Here is a 19,238-nt window from a genome sequence, read left to right as displayed (position 1 = left end):
CTCCAGAGCTTATTTTAAATGAAAGGGGGAGTTACCAGTGTGAGACATGTAATGACTGACAGTAGACTCTCCTGATCTACATGTCTCACACTGGTAACACCACTTTTCATTTATAATAATCTCTGGAAGCAGATTCTCAGGGAGATCTATGTCCGGACCATAGATCTTAACATTTAGATATTAAGAAAAATGTGTATTTCTCTGGAATAAGACATTGGATAACAGATATCCAGGTATCATTTTATTCGACTTTCTATTACCTTCATGACTGTATAGACGACGTAGAAGAGTTGATCCTACTGACAGCTTCCCTTTAATGAGAACTTGCAGCATAATGTCTGTGTCTACCTCTAGCTCTACCTCTGTTTGTGTCTACCTCTACCTCTGTTTGTGTCTACCTCTAGCTCTACTTCTGTGTCTGCCCTCTAGCTCCTCTACCCCTAGCTCTACCTCTGTTTATGTCTATCTCTAGCTCTACCTCTGTTTGTATCTACCGCTAGCTCTACCTCTGTGTCTACGTCTAGCTCTACCTGTTTGTGTCTACGTCTAGCTCTACCTCTGTTTGTGTCTACCTCTAGCTCTACCTCTGTTTGTGTCTACCTCTAGCTCTACCTCTGTTTGTGCCTACCTCTAGCTCTACCTCTGTGTGTGTCTACCTCTAGCTCTACCTCTGTTTGTGCCTACCTCTAGCTCTACCTCTGTTTGTGTCTACCTCTATCTCTACCTCTGTTTGTGCCTACCTCTAGCTCTACCTCTGTGTCTAACCTCTAGCTCCTCTTCCATCCATAGATTCTTATGAGCAGCAACTGCTATCTCTAATCTCAGTTATTACCTTCATGACTATATAGACGACTTAGAAGAGTTGATCCTACTGACAGATTCCCTTTAATGAGAACTTGCAGCATAATGTCTGTGTCTACCTCTAGCTCTACCTCTGTTTGTGTCTACCTCTACCTCTGTTTGTGTTTACCTCTAGCTCTACTTCTGTGTCTGCCCTCTAGCTCTACCTCTGTTTCTGTCTACCTCTATCTCTGTTTGTGTCTACCTCTAGCTCTACCTCTGTTTGTGCCTACCTCTAGCTCTACCTCTGTTTCTGTCTACCTCTACCTCTGTTTGTGTCTACCTCTAGCTCTACCTCTGTTTGTGCCTACCTCTAGCTCTACCTGTTTGTGTCTACCTATAGCTCTACCTCTGTTTGTGCCTACCTCTAGCTCTACCTCTGTTTGTGTTTACCTCTAGCTCTACCTCTGTTTGTGTCTACCTCTATCTCTACCTATGTTTGTGCCTACCTCTAGTTCTACCTCTGTTTTTGTCTACCTCTAGCTCTACCTCTGTTTGTGTCTACCTCTAGCTCTACCTCTGTTTGTGTCTACCTCTAGCTCTACCTCTGTTTGTGTCTAGCTCTACCTCTGTTTGTGTCTACCTCTAGCTCTACCTCTAGCTCTACCTCTGTTTGTGTCTACCTCTAGCTCTACCTCTGTTTGTGTCTACCTCTAGCTCTATCTCTGTTTGTGTCTACCTCTAGCTCTACCTCTGTTTCTGTCTACCTCTACCTCTGTTTGTGTCTACCTCTAGCTCTACCTCTGTTTGTGCCTACCTCTAGCTCTACCTGTTTGTGTCTACCTCTAGCTCTACCTCTGTGCCTACCTCTAGCTCTACCTCTGTTTGTGTTTACCTCTAGCTCTACCTCTGTTTGTGTCTACCTCTATCTCTACCTCTGTTTGTGCCTACCTCTAGTTCTACCTCTGTTTGTGTCTACCTCTAGCTCTACCTCTGTTTGTGTCTACCTCTATCTCTACCTCTGTTTGCGTCTACCTCTAGCTCTACCTCTAGCTCTACCTCTGTTTGTGTCTACCTCTAGCTCTACCTCTGTTTGTGTTTACCTCTAGCTCTACCTCTGTTTGTGTCTACCTCTAGCTCTACCTCTGTTTGTGTCTACCTCTATCTCTACCTCTGTTTGCGTCTACCTCTAGCTCTACCTCTAGTTCTACCTCTGTTTGTGTCTACCTCTAGCTCTACCTGTTTGTGTCTACCTCTAGCTCTACCTCTGTTTGTGCCTACCTCTAGTTCTACCTCTGTTTGTGTCTACCTCTAGCTCTACCTCTGTTTGTGTCTACCTCTATCTCTACCTCTGTTTGCGTCTACCTCTAGCTCTACCTCTAGCTCTACCTCTGTTTGTGTCTACCTCTAGCTCTACCTCTGCTTGTGTCTACCTCTAGCTCTACCTCTGTTTGTGTCTACCTCTATCTCTACCTCTGTTTGCGTCTACCTCTAGCTCTACCTCTAGCTCTACCTCTGTTTGTGTCTACCTCTAGCTCTACCTCTGTTTGTGTCTACCTCTAGCTCTACCTCTGTTTGTGTCTACCTCTATCTCTACCTCTGTTTGCGTCTACCTCTAGCTCTACCGCTAGCTCTACCTCTGTTTGTGTCTACCTCTAGCTCTACCTCTGTTTGTGCCTACCTCTAGCTCTACCTGTTTGTGTCTACCTCTAGCTCTACCTCTGTGCCTACCTCTAGCTCTACCTCTGTTTGTGTTTACCTCTAGCTCTACCTCTGTTTGTGTCTACCTCTATCTCTACCTCTGTTTGTGCCTACCTCTAGTTCTACCTCTGTTTGTGTCTACCTCTAGCTCTACCTGTTTGTGTCTACCTCTAGCTCTACCTCTGTTTGTGTCTACCTCTAGCTCTACCTCTAGCTCTACCTCTGTTTGTGTCTACCTCTAGCTCTACCTCTGTTTGTGTCTACCTCTAGCTCTACCTCTGTGTCTAACCTCTAGCTCCTCTTCCCTCCATGGATTCTTATGAGCCGCAACTGCTATCTCTAATCTCAGTTAATGTGAAAATCTGAAGCCACTTAATAAACTGAATACAGATTTTACAATTTCATGTGTACAATTGGTATATGAAAAATTAAAACAACAGTTACTCTTTAATTGTGAGAAAACCCCTGTAGGTGTTTATATGATAATAGCATATGCTTATGTCATATTATATAAAGAATATGTTAAAGGGTATATGTTAAAGGGTTGTTCAACATTTTTTTTGCAAAAATGACAACAAAACAGTGGATGGATTAAAGTAATAAAATAATGTATACTTACCCGCTGTTTCCCTCACTTTGGTGATCGCGTTGGTGTTTCTGAACTATACGTCCCAGGAATGCACAGATGACTACTACAGCCAATCACCGGTCAGGTATCGACCACGCCACCATCACCACTGTGGCTATTGATTGGCTGCAGAGGTCATGTGCATGTGGCCAGAACATCATGACTGCCGGACAGTTGACAAAGGCTGTCAGGAACATGGTGGGTCAGCACTGAAACAGTGGAAGTTATTTTATTCTTTTTAATGCCTTCCTGATCTGTTCTAATTTTTTTTTATTTTGGAAACCCCTTTATTAAATATTAAAGTGCACTATAGTGTATGATAGGTTGGTAATTTGCAGTGATTGGAGATGGTGTGGAGATGGTCTCCATGAGAGATAGACATGGCTTTGGAATGACTTGGCTGAATGAGCGCATTGTAAATGTCACCATTAGATTGCAGCAGCTAAGCTGGCCATATGCGTATAATACTGATTGGGCAAGTATGCCCCCATTGTTTACAAGAGTGGGGTCCTATGTGCCTCCGTGTGAACAGAGCAGTAGTGCACACCTGCGGCCATTATTTCCATTCACTGTTAAGGGTCTGATAATGGAGCGGTGGTAAAGCATTAGCACTACCCTTGATTTCCACTGGAGACATAAGACCCTCCTTCTTATGATCGGTGAGGACCCCCTATCGATTAATCATTCATTTGTGAGATATTTTTATTTATGTTAACGGACTTCGACTCGATCTCGAGCCATGGTGACTTGATGGATGAACGCTCTGTGGGAAGATCGATCTTGTGGAAGTCTAGATAGGTCCACCAAGGTCTTCTCCACCGTTATCTTGATAGTATCCAGCCATCGGGTTGCTGGTCTTCCTCTACGTCTTGTTCCTTCTATTCTTCTGACCATGATGTCCTTCTACAGTGATTCCTCTCTTCGTAAGATGTGTCCAAAGTAGACAAGTCGTAGCTTGGTGATCCTTGCTTCTACTGACATGTCTGGCTTGATTGTTCCAAAATTGATTGGTTTGTTCTTCTTGCCATCCATGGTATTGATAACATCCTTCTCCAGCACCACATTTTGAAGGTGTGGATTCTTCTTCTCTCTTGTTTCTTTAACTGTGAGATAACTCCTTTAAGAGGGGGCTAAATAGACAACATTCCCAATCAGTCGGGCCACTGCCCAGCCCACATACACAGTAGATTATAGCCAAATCCTGCTGCAATAAGTAGGTTCAGAAACGTTAATTTGTAAGACCAGCATAAGAAATTGTGAGCTCTAACTTAAATTAAAGGATTCTTCCAGGTAAAAAGTACTACTTTCCATTAACAGCGCCACCCCTATCCTCAGGCTGTGTGTGGCATTGCAGCTGGCACTATTTCTTGAAGAAAGCAGCCTTGTCTTTTGACAACCCCTTTAACTCTCCACTTGTGACTTTCTTGCATGTCTTTCTCTGATATGCATTCACTAGGAGCTTGGTTGTGAGTCCGGGTCCCATGGTAATTTCATCACCTAGTAATATAATAAATACAGCAGCATTATCAGCCCGTTATTAACACCAGTCTCATCATGGTACAGACTTCTCACAATCCTTTACAACAAGCATGAGGAATCCATATTTCAGTTTTACTGCCTGACTGGGCAAGAGGTATTTTCCCAGCTGGTCCTGGGCTGGAGTACAGTGCAAACACTTGCAACAAGTTCAGATAGAAACCCACCTAAGAGGCTAAACTCAGTGTATCAACGCCAGTTTCTCATCTCCGAAAAATCAAAATATCTTACGGTGGAGATTTCATTCTAACTGTATTTCGATAAATGATGATGAATCTGAGTTCACCCTGATGTCCCTGGGCGACATAAATACACCCCTTATGTGACGGACATTTTTAATCAAATATGCCTGTATTAACATTACTTATGAGGACTTTTTTTTTTACTTATATCCATGTATTTTGGGCTAAAAAAAAAACATTTTTGCAATTGGGTCTTATTAAAAATGTTGCACCGTTTGGCTTATAAAGGAGTTGTCCAGTGAATGCTCACATTGTGTGCACTGCTCACTGTCAGGATTCTCCAGTGCCAGAAGCGGTGGTCATGTGACCGCATGTATGCAATATGCATACTCCCAATCACATTCCAACTAGACATGTCTGGCCTCACTCAATACAGGTGCATTGATTAAGGCTGGAAACAGTGTAGTTGGAATGTGACCGAGAGTATGCATATCACATACTTGCAGTGACATGACCACCGGAAAATCCTCACATCAAATATGCATACTCCCGGTCACATTCCAACTAGACATGTCTGGCCTTACTCAATACAGGTGCATTGATCGAAGCTGGAAACAGTCTAGTCGGAATGTGGCCGGGAGTATTCATATCGCATACTTGCGGTGACATGACCACCGGAAAATCCTCACATCAAATATGCATACTCCCGGTCACATTCCAACTAGACATGTCTGGCCTCACTCAATACAGGTGCATTGATTAAGGCTGGAAACAGTCTAGTCGGGATGTGACCGAGAGTGTGCATATCACATACTTGCGGTGACATGACCACCGGAAAATCCTCACATCAAATATGCATACTCCTGGTCACATTCCGACTAGACATGTCTGGCCTCATTCAATACAGGTGCATTGATCGAAGCTGGAAACAGTCTAGTTGGAATGTGGCCAGAAGTATGCATATCGCATACTTGCGGTGACATAACCACCGGAGAATCCTCGCATCAAATATGCATACTCCTGGTCACATTTCGACCAGACATGTCTGGCCTCATTCAATACAGGTGTATTGAGCAAGGTTGGAAACAGTCTAATCGGAATGTGGCCGGGAGTATGCATATCGCATACTTGCGGTGACATGACCACCGGAGAATCCTCACATCAAATATGCATACTCCTGGTCACATTTCGACTAGACATGTCTGGCCTCACTCAATGCATGTGTATTGAGCAAGGTTGGAAACAGTCTAGTCGGAATGTGGCTGGAAGTATGAATATCGCATACTTGCGGTGACATGACCACCAGAGAATCCTCACATCGCAATGCGCACGATGTGAGGATTCGCAAGTATGCAGTCACATAGACTGACTGCAGACTTGTAGCTTTAGACAGGACAACCCTTTTAAGGGCTCTTATTTTCCCCCTACCCATTAAACTTTGTTGTGCTCTGTGGTCATAAATCACTTGAGAAAAGCTAAAAAAGAAGACAAGTTAGAAACTCATCCAATGGGCTGTCAGAATGAGCTCACTGATAGATTCTCAGTCAACTCATTCTACAGCCAACAACAGACAGTGCAACACATAGCCTATAGAAGGGAAAGGATGTAAAATTCTTAATGTAACCCAATTACAAAAATATTTTTTTTTACCAAAATACATGCATTTAAGTAAAAAATAAATAAAATTGTCCCAAAAGGGGATCATATTGCAAGGGTGTGCCATTATATTATGATTGGTTGGGAATGATGGAGATGCAGCACTATAATGGGTAGTGTAATAAACAATTGGGTTCAAAGTTTGGGGCTGTTACTTGACGGCAGGGGCACGGATCCAACACCCTTCATTGTTGGTGGTGTGAACATGCCTCTTCCTTTCTATACATCCCATTAGGGAGCGTTCAAACTATTTATGTGTTGAGGACCGCTAACGATGGGAACCCAATTTTACTACACTCTTGATAATAGTAATAGAAAAAAGTTGAGAAAAAGTTTTCCTAAACTTAAAAAAAAGTAGCATGGCCGAGGTTGTAGCCCTTCCTGCACAACCTTATTAAGTATGTAGGAAATATAGTTCTGACAATTAGTGCCTGAGCATGTGGAGCGTTCGGTGGCCTCCGTATTGTATGGTAGTCACATGATACATGGAAGGCTTGTTTGATGAAACTGAGCCATTGTCAGGATTTGAAAGATCTCTGATTATGGGGTGAAGGGGGTCACAAAAGACTTCAGTCCTTTTAACTTGACATTTCCACAGTCTCATCATTAATGCCTCTTTCAATGTATTCTCCGTCCTCTCTGGCACTGGCCCCTTCATCTCATTATTACCCTGTCATTCCACATTCACATTCAGCTTTTCTGTTCTCCTGACTGCACTAGATTGAAGGACGCAAATCCAATGAGCATGTCGGCCCCCTCTTCATGGTATGGAATTAATAGCCGCATATCCCAGATGGATTAACACTTGATTGGTAGTATTTACCGCCAGGGCTCTGCTCTTTAAGGTCCAATAGATTCTATAATCCAAAATCGTTTTACTGTGCCTTTAAGAAAAAAGCAAGATTTCACTCCTTAGTGAAGATGACATGGATCTTATCTATAAGTCAAGGAGCATAACCACGGTGGTTCTTTGTACCAGTGACTCCCTGAACCACTTGTCAAATCCAAATGTATTACACATCCAACACATCATAAAGTGATTATCTATCTTAGTTTTTCTAAGCTCCAAATCCCATGCGTAGACATAATGGTAAATGATAAAATTCTTGCTTCCTGAAGCCACCACTAGAGGGAGCTTAGTGCATACAACACAGAACTCAATGATAAAATGGTATACTGTAAGCTCCCCCTTGTGGTGGCTGAAGGCTGCTACGACCTGTCAACACTTCTGACATATCAGTTTAGCAAACAATTTGGGGACACTTTTTTTTAGAACTTGGTTTGTGCCGTTCCTTTTTTATTCATCCTCCAAATTTAAGAATAAAGTGATTAGGTGTTACTGTTCCCCTTGTCAAAGTGTTATATAATCTGACCCATGAGCTATATATTATATTTCATTATATTCCTATTTTCCCAGTGTCGTTTGCACCATTTTCTTACGTCGGACCCAAAAATAATTAAAATAATAAATGTTCACAATTGGGCTGAAAAAACAACCATATTTAATGTCTGTATTCTGGTTATAAAAACCAGATGTCTGACTATGCCATAGCTATATCAGCCCCTTTCTCTCTAGATATAAATCAGCCCCTTTTGTCACAACTGACAACATTTAGAAGGCGAAGGGGGCTGCCTTGGCTGTTTGAATAAATTGAAATTGCTTATCCAGCCCCATCTATCATGGTTAATGCATAGGCAAGCAAGCAGAGAAATGTGCTGGCTTAACTAAGCCAGTCCCCTTCTCTTTCTATATCTTAGTTATGACAGAGGAGGCTGGCTTAACTATTTAGATTTATTTAAATAGCTAAGCCAGCCCCCTTCTCTTCCTACATGTTGTCAGTTGTGACAAAAGGGGCTGACTTACCTAGCCCAGACTCTTTTCTTTTTCTATATATCATTTGTGACATATTAGGTTGGCTTAGCTGTCGACAGAGGAGCCCAGAAGAGGATTAGCTGCTCTGTTGATGTGAATCGCCGGCAGGTGCGGTCAGTGACCGGTCTGAGACAGCCTCTGTTAGCAACTACCTGCCTATTAGTTTTTAGGCTAATAGTAAAAAAATGAATAACAAAGTACAACCCCTTTATGCCAGCCCCCTCCTCTGCTTCTCTGCTTATACATCATGGATAAGGTATTTCACTTTATTTAAATAGCTAAACCGGCCCCCTTTGCTTTCTATATGTCCTTAGTTGTGACAGAGGGGGCTACAACTATAATAGAAGGGGGCTAGTTTAACTATTTAAATAATCCCCGTCCGTCACGACTATAGTCAGAGAGGGGACCTAGTTTAGCTTTTTCTATGATCCTTATCTGTCACAACTATAGTCAGAGAAGGGGTCTGGTTTAGCTATTTAAATAATCCCCATCTGTGACGACTATAGTCAAAGAAGGGGTCTGGCTTGGCTATTTCAATAATCCCCGTCTGTCACGACTATAGTCAGAGAAGGGGTCTGGTTTAGCTATTTCAATAACCCCCTTCTGTCACAGCTATAGTCAGAGAAGGGGGCTGGCTTAGCTATTTTGATGATCCCTGTCTTTCACAACTATAGTCAGAGAAGGGGGCTGGCTTAGCTATTTCAGTAATCCCCGTCTGTCACAACTATAGTCAGAGAAAGGGGGCTGGCTTAGCTATTTCAATAATCTCCGTCTGTCACTACTATAGTCTGAGAAGGGGACTGGTTTAGCAATTTCAGTAATCTCCGTCTGTCACAACTATAATCAGAGAAGGGGGCTGGTTTAGCAATTTCAGTAATCTCCGTCTGTCACAACTATAATCAGAGAAGGGGGCTGGTTTAGCAATTTCAGTAATCTCCGTCTGTCACAACTATAATCAGAGAAGGGGGCTGGCTTAGCTATTTCAATAATCTCCGTCTGTCACTACTATAGTCTGAGAAGGGGACTGGTTTAGCAATTTCAGTAATCTCCGTCTGTCACAACTATAATCAGAGAAGGGGGCTGGTTTAGCAATTTCAGTAATCCCCGTCTGTCACAACTATAGTCAGAGAAAGGGGGCTGGCTTAGCTATTTCAATAATCTCCGTCTGTCACTACTATAGTCTGAGAAGGGGACTGGTTTAGCAATTTCAGTAATCTCCGTCTGTCACAACTATAATCAGAGAAGGGGGCTGGTTTAGCTATTTCAGTAATCTCCGTCTGTCACAACTATAGTCAGAGAAGGGGGCTGGCTTAGCTATTTCAATAATCTCTGTCTGTCACAACTATAATCAGAGAAGGGGTCTGGTTTAGCTATGTAAGTTAGCCGTCAGCCAGCCCCCTTCGCACACAGCTTTGATCACATGCCAGTATAGGAATAAGGGAACTATATTAGTAAATTGTATACCTTACCAATTTAGATAGATTTGACTCTCAATTTTTTTTCAGCTAGACAGCCCCTTTAACGTTAAATAGGAAATAGGATATAAAAGTAATAATAATCCTTGGACATAGTAAACTGGTGTGGTTAGATGTTTGTTTTTCCTATATTCCTCCAGGATTTGTATACATCGTTGTATACCCAGACGACACTACAGTCAAGGCGCTGAACAAAGGGAAAGAGTTGGCAGTTCTCACAAATGCGGCATTCTGTATTATAAACGCTTTGCATTCTCAACGCTTCTTCCGTCGCTTCTAATATCTCGTGAACTTTGAAATTCAATTGTGTGAATGATGACGCAGGCGGCGTATTGTCATAGCAACCTACCGATTACAGATCTGTCCACAATCAGCGATCTGCGGATCTGACCCCCAACGCATTCCTAAACCGACGCATAAACGGTTACAATCCGTTCCACCATTTACATGGGAACATATTTTGTCGTAGCTTTAAAAAAGAAATAATGATGTAGTCTAAAAAAAAAAAAAGACATCTAGAATGGAAGTGGACTCCAACCTGTAGTTTGCCAGCAGCTGGAGAACACTACAACTCCCAGCATGCTCAGTTCAGACAGGTAAAACCGTAGCATACAGTGCACATAAATATAGTGTTATGCAGTGTCCATGTATTACTGTCATATGGTGCTCACATAACAGAGCATAAGACGACTGGATAAATCCTCCGACTGGCCGGCGGCTCTCTCGACCCAAGCATGACGGCCGCATAGAAATATATGTTTTCTGATCACGATCTGATTTATATGTCCGTCTGACTGCGCCCTAATAGTGCCTAAATTGTATCGCCAGTGTTTGCTCATGCAACAGTACTATACTTTGTCCAAATAATACTGCCATACAGGGCTCATGTAAAAGAGCAATATAGTGTGTTAATATTGGCATCAAACACTACTTGCAGATACAATGGTGCTGTAGTGTCTAAAAAATACTGCCATACTGTGCTCATGTAATAGAGCCTATATAATAGAGAAGTAATTGCATATCACAGAGCATATGAATGCCTAAATAATAGCGCCAAGGAGTACTTGTGTATGCAACAGTACTATGCTGTGTCCAAATAATTCTACACTGTTTATATTCGAGAGCATTATAGTGCCTAAATAATAGTGCTCTCATACAACTGTGCCAGGGGATATCTACATAATACTGCTATACAGGGCTCATATAACAGCATATTAAGGCCTAAAAAACAGCTGCAAGGAGTACCTGCACATATAACAGTATTTTGTAGTGTCTAAAAATTACTGCCATACAATGCCCGTATAACAGATGTTAATGATGCCTAAATAATAGTGCTGGCACATGCAACATTACTATGTAGTGTCCAAATAATACTGCCAGTCTGTGCTCATATAACAGAACAGTCTGTGCTCATATAACAGAGCATACTGGTGCTCAAGTAATAGCGCCAAACTATGCTTGCACATACAACAGTACTAAGCATTGTCCAGATAATACTGTCATACCGCACTAATAGAGCATATTTGTGCCTAAATTCTAGTGAAAACAGTACTTGCATAGGCAACAGTATTATGCACTATGCAAAAATTACTGTCATACTGCGCTAATAAAAGCATATTGTGGTCTAAATAATAGTGCCAAACAGTGCTCAAAAAGAGCAAATAGATTAGAGGCAAGGTGGCTTAGGGGAAAAGTCCTGTATAATTTCTGTGGCTGGGGTTACCTCCATAAATTGAGGTTCAAAAATGTAACATACAATGCGCATACATCCGTAATAAGCAGTGTTCAGAAAATACTGACATACTGCGGCTGCGCTCTAACAATAGACCATATTGGTACCTAAATAATAGTGCTCACAGCAAGCAAATAGAGCTTGCTAGACTTGGCCCTGAGGAAACATCTTCTGTGATCTCGTGCTTCTACTGTATGTAGCATACAGGGCACATACAAAAATACTAAGCAATGTCCAAATAATACCGCCATACTATGCTCATGTAACGGAGCATAATGAAAGAGACGATCAATGCTCATAGCTGGCAAATAGATTAGATGGAAGTAGAGTTAAGGAAAACTTCACGTCTACATCGTTTCTTAGTACTTACTTTCACAACTACAGGTACGACAGCATATAGTGCAATACAACAGTATTAGGCAGTGTCCAAATAATACTGCCATACTGTGCTCATATAACAGAGCATATTGGTGCCTAAGTAATAGCGCCAGACAGTGCTCAAAGCAAGTGCATTTATTAGATAGAAGGTGACAAGGAAGACTTCATCTCTATGGCTTTTCTTGGGGCTTACCCCCATGGCTACAGGTACAACTGCAGCATATAGTACAATACAACAGTACTAGGCAGTGTGTAAATAATACTGCCATACTGTGCTCATATAACAAAGCATATTGTTGCCCAAGTAATAGCACCAGACAGTGCTCAAAGCAAGCACATAGATTAAATGGAAGTTGACTTAGGGAAAACTTAAATCTTCATAATTTTTCTTGGGACTTACCTCCAAGGCTATAGGTAAAAATGTAGCATATCGTACTTGGCAGTGTCCAAATAATACTGCCATACTGTGTTCATATAACAAAGCATAATGGAAAAGATGATCAATGCTCATAACTAGCAAGTAGATTATGTCTAAATCATTTCTTGTACTTACTTTCACAGCTTGCAGGTAAAACTGTAGCATATTGTGCAATACAACAGTACTAGGCAGTTCCTAAATAATACTGCCATACTGTGCTCATATAACAAAGCATATAGGTACTTAAGTAATAGAGCCAGACAGTGCTCAAAGAAAGCTAATAGATTAGATGGAAGGTGATTTGGCGAAAACTTAATCTTGATGGTTTTTCTTTGTGCTTACCTCTATGGCTACAGGTAAAAATGTAGCATATGGTGCAAATAATACTGCCATACTGTGCTCATATAACAGAGCATAATGGAAGAGACCATCAATGTTCATAGCTAGCAAATAGATTAAATGGAAGGTGACGTAGGGAAAACGTCATCTTCATGGCTTTTCTTGGGACTGACCTCCATGACTAAAGGTAAAAATGTATCATATAGTGCACGCAGTGTCCAAATAATACTGCCATACTGTGCTCATATAACAGAGCATATAGGTGCTTAAATAGAGCCAGACAGTGCTCAAATCAAGCACATAGATTAGATGGAGGTTGGCTTTGGTAAAATGAAAGTGATCCTTACGTCTTGTCTTCGGGGTTATGACTACAGGTCACAATGTAGCAGACAGAGCACATACAACAGTACCAGAGTGTGTCCAGATAATACCGCCATACTGTGTGTATATAATGCATGATATGGGTAAATGTTGTTTTACATAATACCCCGATCCAGTACAGGACTAGGCATTTATTACATCGGACAGACACGGTAACCAACATTTTTTTCCCCTAAACTTTTACTAGCAACAGATGCAGGAACTTTCTGCACTTACATTTTTGTATCCTGCCTGGAAGAACAGCTCTTAATATGTGGTGTAATGACCTCGTAAATCATCCTTCCCCTGGAGGCCTCTTGCGACACTGTAGAAAGCAGGCACAGAAATCCATAAGACCGGGGATCACTCAGTCCTGCTCTTTCCTGACTTTTTTTTTTGGAGAATGCAAACTAATGTTCTGTGTAATGTAACTTTACAGCCATTTATCCACTGCGGAGGGAGCCTTACCGGGTGCTGCTTCCAAAATGAAGCTTAAAGCGGAAATTCCTCTACATTTTAGAGAAATATTTGGGGGATTTTGTACTTCATTTTTTTTTTACTGTATTATTGGGAAGTGACCCATTGTCACAAGTGTCACATAGTCGCCCTCTCCCACATCTGTGATGGGTCATTCTCTGATCATCCGGGGAATATTTGGTTCAAAAATGTAATTTAGTAATTTATGAAATGGACATATATGGCCATATATTTTCTCTGCAGCGTCCCCTACAGGAGAAATGTAACATTACATGGGGTATAGTCTAGTGTGGTACTACTCATCCTTGTGGATACCATCAGATGGTATAGAGAGGCTGATAGGCCACACAGTGCACTCTGGGGAAAGGACTATGCAAATTAGAAAGTTGGCTCTCTACTGCCACCTATAAGTAAGTGTTTGCCTGCAACCAGAATATTTTTCTAAAACATGGCTACTTAAAGGGCTTGTCCAGAGCTAAAATATAGATGATCTATGCATCTGAAAGGGCATTAATGTAAAATTTTGGGGGGTCCAGCACACAGCAACTCCATGAATTAGTTGTTACCAGGTCCAGTAGCTGCTGGAAATGCACAGAACCTATTCCCTTCAATGAGAGCTGAGCCGCAGTACCAAGAATGGCCACTACACAGTGTACAGAGCTGTGATGTCCCGTCTCTGCACTCAGAAGCTGGGACCAGCTGATTTGTGGGGTGCTGGATGTTGGACCCCCATTGATATGACATTGATGACTTATCCTAAGGATATCTTATATTTAAAGGGTTATTCCCCTAGTCCTAAATGGGTATTTTCGGATAGTGCTTGTAAATACAATCAGTTTTGTCACTTACTGTGTATTAAAATTCTCAGCCGTTCTTGAGATATTAACACTTTTATTTTGTTTGCAGCTCGTCGCCTTGGAGTCCGACCACCATCTTCCTAACAGCAGAACATGCTTACAAGCTCTTATTTATTGAGCTTGTAAGTGCTGCTTTGAATCTGGCTGGTATCGTTCACTGATACCTCCTAATCCCGCCCAGCTTCAGAGCAGCGCGTTCAAGCTAGACAGCATCGGCGGTCGGTCTCCTAGGCAACAAGCTGTAAACAAAAGAAATGTGTTAATATCTTAAGAACCGCTGCAAATTTTAATAAGCAGTAAATTGCAAAAGTGATTTTTTTTTAGAAGCCCTGTCCGACAATATGAATCTGTGAAAATGGAAATAACCCTTTAAGCATATCAATATACTAGCCCTAGACAATCCCTTTAAGGAACAATGCTGAATACCATATATATATGGCAGTTTCTTCCCGGTGTAAGGTATTGCAGATCATCCCCATTCATTTTACAGTGGCTGAGCTGCAGTACCAGGTCCAGCCTATGCACCAGGGTGGCGCTATTGTAACAGCTGTAAGATAGTTTTACTAATTTTGTATCTTTTTTTTGTAGAAGAAAAGAAATCAGACTGTCCTACTTGTATTTTTTAGAACTCTCTTTGACATATGCAAAGCATTCTAGGAGCCCACAAATGACTGTTCTTAAAATAAGCACCATGCTGGGTTCTCGGCATATGGCATACATATGCGGAAATCATCTACCCTTCTCCACTGCGCGTACCTGGAACATAAAATTGAAATGTTCTGTTATTTTCAGGAAAACAGATTTTTTATTAGATTTGTCAGACACACTGTAAACACATACGGATATTTTCGCTTAAATATAGCCCGGCTCCATTAGTCACTTACCCGGAAAAAAAGGTCATACGGTTACATGATCATACAAAGTCCTGGTCTTTTAACTAAATTGACTGTTTCTTAGGTGATTGATGAAACAGCTCAGACTGGTAAAATTGCTCTTGTTATTTTTCCTAGTACCTGCTTCACTTTATTGTAAAGGAAATTCCACCTTATAATGAAACCTAATGAAGAACATATACTCCTGCCTTGCCATAGCCAAATTCTTGCATTGCTGGGTTTCCACAGTAAATGTAAAGGGTTTGTCCACTACTTTGAAACTGATGACATATCCATATCAGATCGGAGGGGGTCCAACAATGATCCTCTGTTATCAGCCCAAGCCGGATATAACTGTATACGGGCCCAGAACTGCACAGTTCCACATACTATTTATTGCCTGCTCTCGGACCCATACTGATTTCATATTCATGTATCCTCAGGATGGGTCATTAAAGGGGTTATCCAGGACTGTTTTTTTTTTTTAACAATGTGCCTAAGAACTAACAGACAGGTAGTTGGCGCCAATATCTGCCGGCACAGAGCGGTCACAGACGGCTTCCACTGATGTGACGTCGGCAGAGCAGCAACTTCTCATCCGCTCTGCTCTTTTGATGGGACTATTGACGTCATGCTGATTGACAGCCGACTCCCCGCTGCATCACTGCGGGGAGCCAACTGTCAATCAGCATGACATCGACAGTCACGCCCCATCGACAGAGCAGCCAGAAAGCTGGCTCCCTGCTAGGAACGATGAGAACCGGCATCCCAGTGAGAGCCACTAAATTCTCTAAATGGCTCTCACTTAGTGTTGGACTGGGGTGCCAATGGCCCACCAGTAACCTTGACCTTGGGGGCCCCACTTTTCACCTGCATGCAAATATTACACTACCCTCATTCACAAATGTACCTATATCTCTATATAATAATAATAAACTCGGTAGTTTGATTAATGAATAATGATATGCTACTTTTTTCTGTACAGATTGAATTAAGCTAATTATGCCAAGTACTGCCCATACAGTGGGGTTGGGGGCCCATATCTGCACAGGGGCCCACCGGGGGATTCCCCTGTTCTCGTATGGGCCAGTCCGAGCCTGCTCTCACTGGTCGTAAAATGATGTGTTCAGCTATGTTAATTTCATTCTAAATGTCTATTCACCTGGGGTGAAGACATATTTGATGGAGAGCCATTTAGGATCCAAATGAGCCAGCTCTTTTTGATGAGCGGAACCAAGTGAGCCAGATCACTGGACTGCCCATCACTACCGCGAAGAAGAAGAGCTGCTCTGTTGACATGGAGCAGCCGAATTGCCGGCAGGAGCAGTCTGTCACCGCTTTATGCCAACGTCAGGTACAACAGGCAGGTAGTTGCCTCTGATAACAACTACCTGCCTATTAGTTTTTAGACCAATAGTAAAAAAAATAAAATTACCCTAGACAACCCCTTTAAGCCAGCCCCCTCCTATGCTTCTCTGCCTATACATCATGGATAAGGTATTTCAATTCATTTAGTCCTGGACAGCCCCTTTAATATCAAAGTAAAGAACAACCCTTTTAGGAGTATAGCACCTATCATAAATGGGTTGTATGAGCCAAATTGGGTAGGAAGATCTTGATCTAATTGGGAACAGCGTCTAAACTGATTACGTAAAGTTCTTCTAGAGTCAATCCTCTAGCCCTACAAGGGTTCGTAAAATGTAAAAATGATTGTATACTTCATCACTGAATGGGCTCCCAATCTTCAGCTACACGCTCAGACTCCCGGTCCTGATGAGTCTTCTTCCGGTTTTTGACCAATAGAAGACAGCGTTTATTTTGTCGGCATGTGACCCGAGCGGTGTGTGAATGGAGCTGGCTGACTGCTATTTTCAATAGCTAAGCCAGTCCCCATCTCTTTCATTGCCAATTAGTGTCGGACTGGGTTGGCAAAGGCCCACCAATAATGTTGATTCTTGGAGGCTAGTGTTCAGCTTCATCCAAATATAACCTGACCCCGGTGCACAAATTTACTTTTGCTTCTATGTAATATTAATTTGACTAGCTTGTTTAATGACTGATTGATTAGCTGACACCTTTTTCTGTAAATTGTAAATCAAGTGTAATAGCACTGATCATCAGCACTCCTTCACAGGGGCCTACCAAAGGATTCTCCATTTCCCCGGTGGGCCAGTCCGACTCTGTAGGTGTTGAATAGATAGAGAAGTGGGTTGCAATGATTAAAAACTTCGGTTTGAAACGTGTTTTCCAGTGAATAGTTCCCCCTTATTATTCATGGATAGTTGTGACAATTTTTGTTTATGAATATACCGTACTTATTGGCGTTTTTACAAGTAGTTAATAAATTCGAGTATTTATTTGAAGATCCTGATGCTGGAAATCCTGCTTCTTTTCGCCATTAAATATAAAAACCTTATTTAAACAATAGGTCATTTTCTGAGGACTCATTCACTTTATTGAAACCAGGTCAAAATCACCAGGGTATGTGAACTTTTGATCAGGGTCATTTGGATGTTTTTGGTTGTCTTTAAGATTCAAAAAGAGAAAACACAGTAGTTTGACAGTAAATGGCTTCACCCAACCAATAACCATGAGCGGAGAAAAAGTTTTTTTGTTATCATTTATATTCTCTGAAACAAGGCCAAGAAAGGAAAAATTCTGCCGGGGTATGTAAACTTTTGAGCACAACTGTATATGATAGATATACAGATAGATATACAGATAGATAGATAGATAGATAGATACATAAATACATACATACATACATACATAAATACAGAAATATATATACATATAGATATAAATATGTGAGTGAGATATATATTCAGTGCTTTGCTTGTGTTGCTTACTGTACATGTAATTTATTATTAAATTAAAGAATTTTTGGGAAAAAAAATGGCGTGGGGTCCCCTGTAATTTTATTAACCAGCAGAGGGAAAGCGGACAGCTGGGGGCAGATGTTTATAGCCTGGGAAGGGAGTAATGCCCATGGATGTTCCCAGGCTATTAATATCAGCTCTCAGCTGTATACTTAGCCTTTACTGGTTATTAAAATGTGGGACCCAAAAAAAATATTGACGTGGGGTCCCCCTATTTTAACTACCAGCAAAGGCTAGGCAGACTGCTGGGGGCTGATATTAATAGCCTAGGAAGGGGCCATGAATATTGGCCCCCTCCCAGACTACAAACATCAGCTCTCAGCCGCCCCAGAAAAGGCGCATCCATAAGATGCGCCAATTCTGGCACCTAGCCTCCGCCCTTCCCACTTGCCCTGGTGCGGTGGCAAGTGGGGTAATAGGGTTGGGGTTGATGTCAGTTTTGTATTGCCAGCTGACATCAAGTCCAAGTTAGTAATGGAGAGGCGTCTATAAGATGCCCCCATTACTAACCCCATAGTCAAATAGTGAAATAAAACACCAACACCCAGAATAAAATAATTTATTTGAAATAAACACACAGACTACTTTAAGAAATCTAAATTTAACCAAAAGCCTTCTACTTACCATTACGCCCATTCCATTGAAGCTCATGTCAGCTGTAATAAAAATGCGGTGCTCAGTGTCTCTGCAGGATGACCGGCTGTATGGTCGCATCATGCAACAATGCAGCCTGCCATCTAGATGTAGCCTAGCTAGACCTGTCACGGGACAAATGGATTATTTTCTTCACATCAGAGAGGTGAGGATGTGGTTGCTTTACTATTTTATTTTTATTGCAGGTGACATTGGCTTCAATGGAATGGGCGTAACTGTAAGTAGAAGGTTTTTGGTTAAATTTAGATTTATTAAAGGAGTCTGTTTTTATTTCAAATAAATTATTTTATTCTGGGTGTTGGTGTTTTATTTCAGTATTTGACTATGGGGTTAGTAATGGGGGCGTCTTATAGGCGCCTCTCCATTACTAACCTCTGGGCTTGATGTCAGCTGGCAATACAAAGCTGACATCAACCCCAACCCTATAACCTCACTTGCCAC

General features: G+C 41.7%; 1 protein-coding gene across 1 annotated transcript in view; it reads left to right on the top strand.

Annotated features, from left to right (window-relative positions):
* The window catches only part of ADAMTS9 (ADAM metallopeptidase with thrombospondin type 1 motif 9), a 276,312-nt gene that overhangs the window by 194,537 nt on the left and 62,537 nt on the right, over window positions 1-19,238 (top strand). The window lies entirely within an intron of this gene.

The sequence above is a fragment of the Phyllobates terribilis genome, unplaced genomic scaffold, assembly GCF_046119375.1.
Source record: "Phyllobates terribilis strain yellow unplaced genomic scaffold, ASM4611937v1 Scaffold_8__6_contigs__length_399053987, whole genome shotgun sequence".
Classification (NCBI taxonomy): Eukaryota; Metazoa; Chordata; class Amphibia; order Anura; family Dendrobatidae; genus Phyllobates; species Phyllobates terribilis.
The sequence above is the reverse complement of the archived record's forward strand: the minus strand, read 5'-3'. Positions and strand labels throughout refer to the sequence as shown.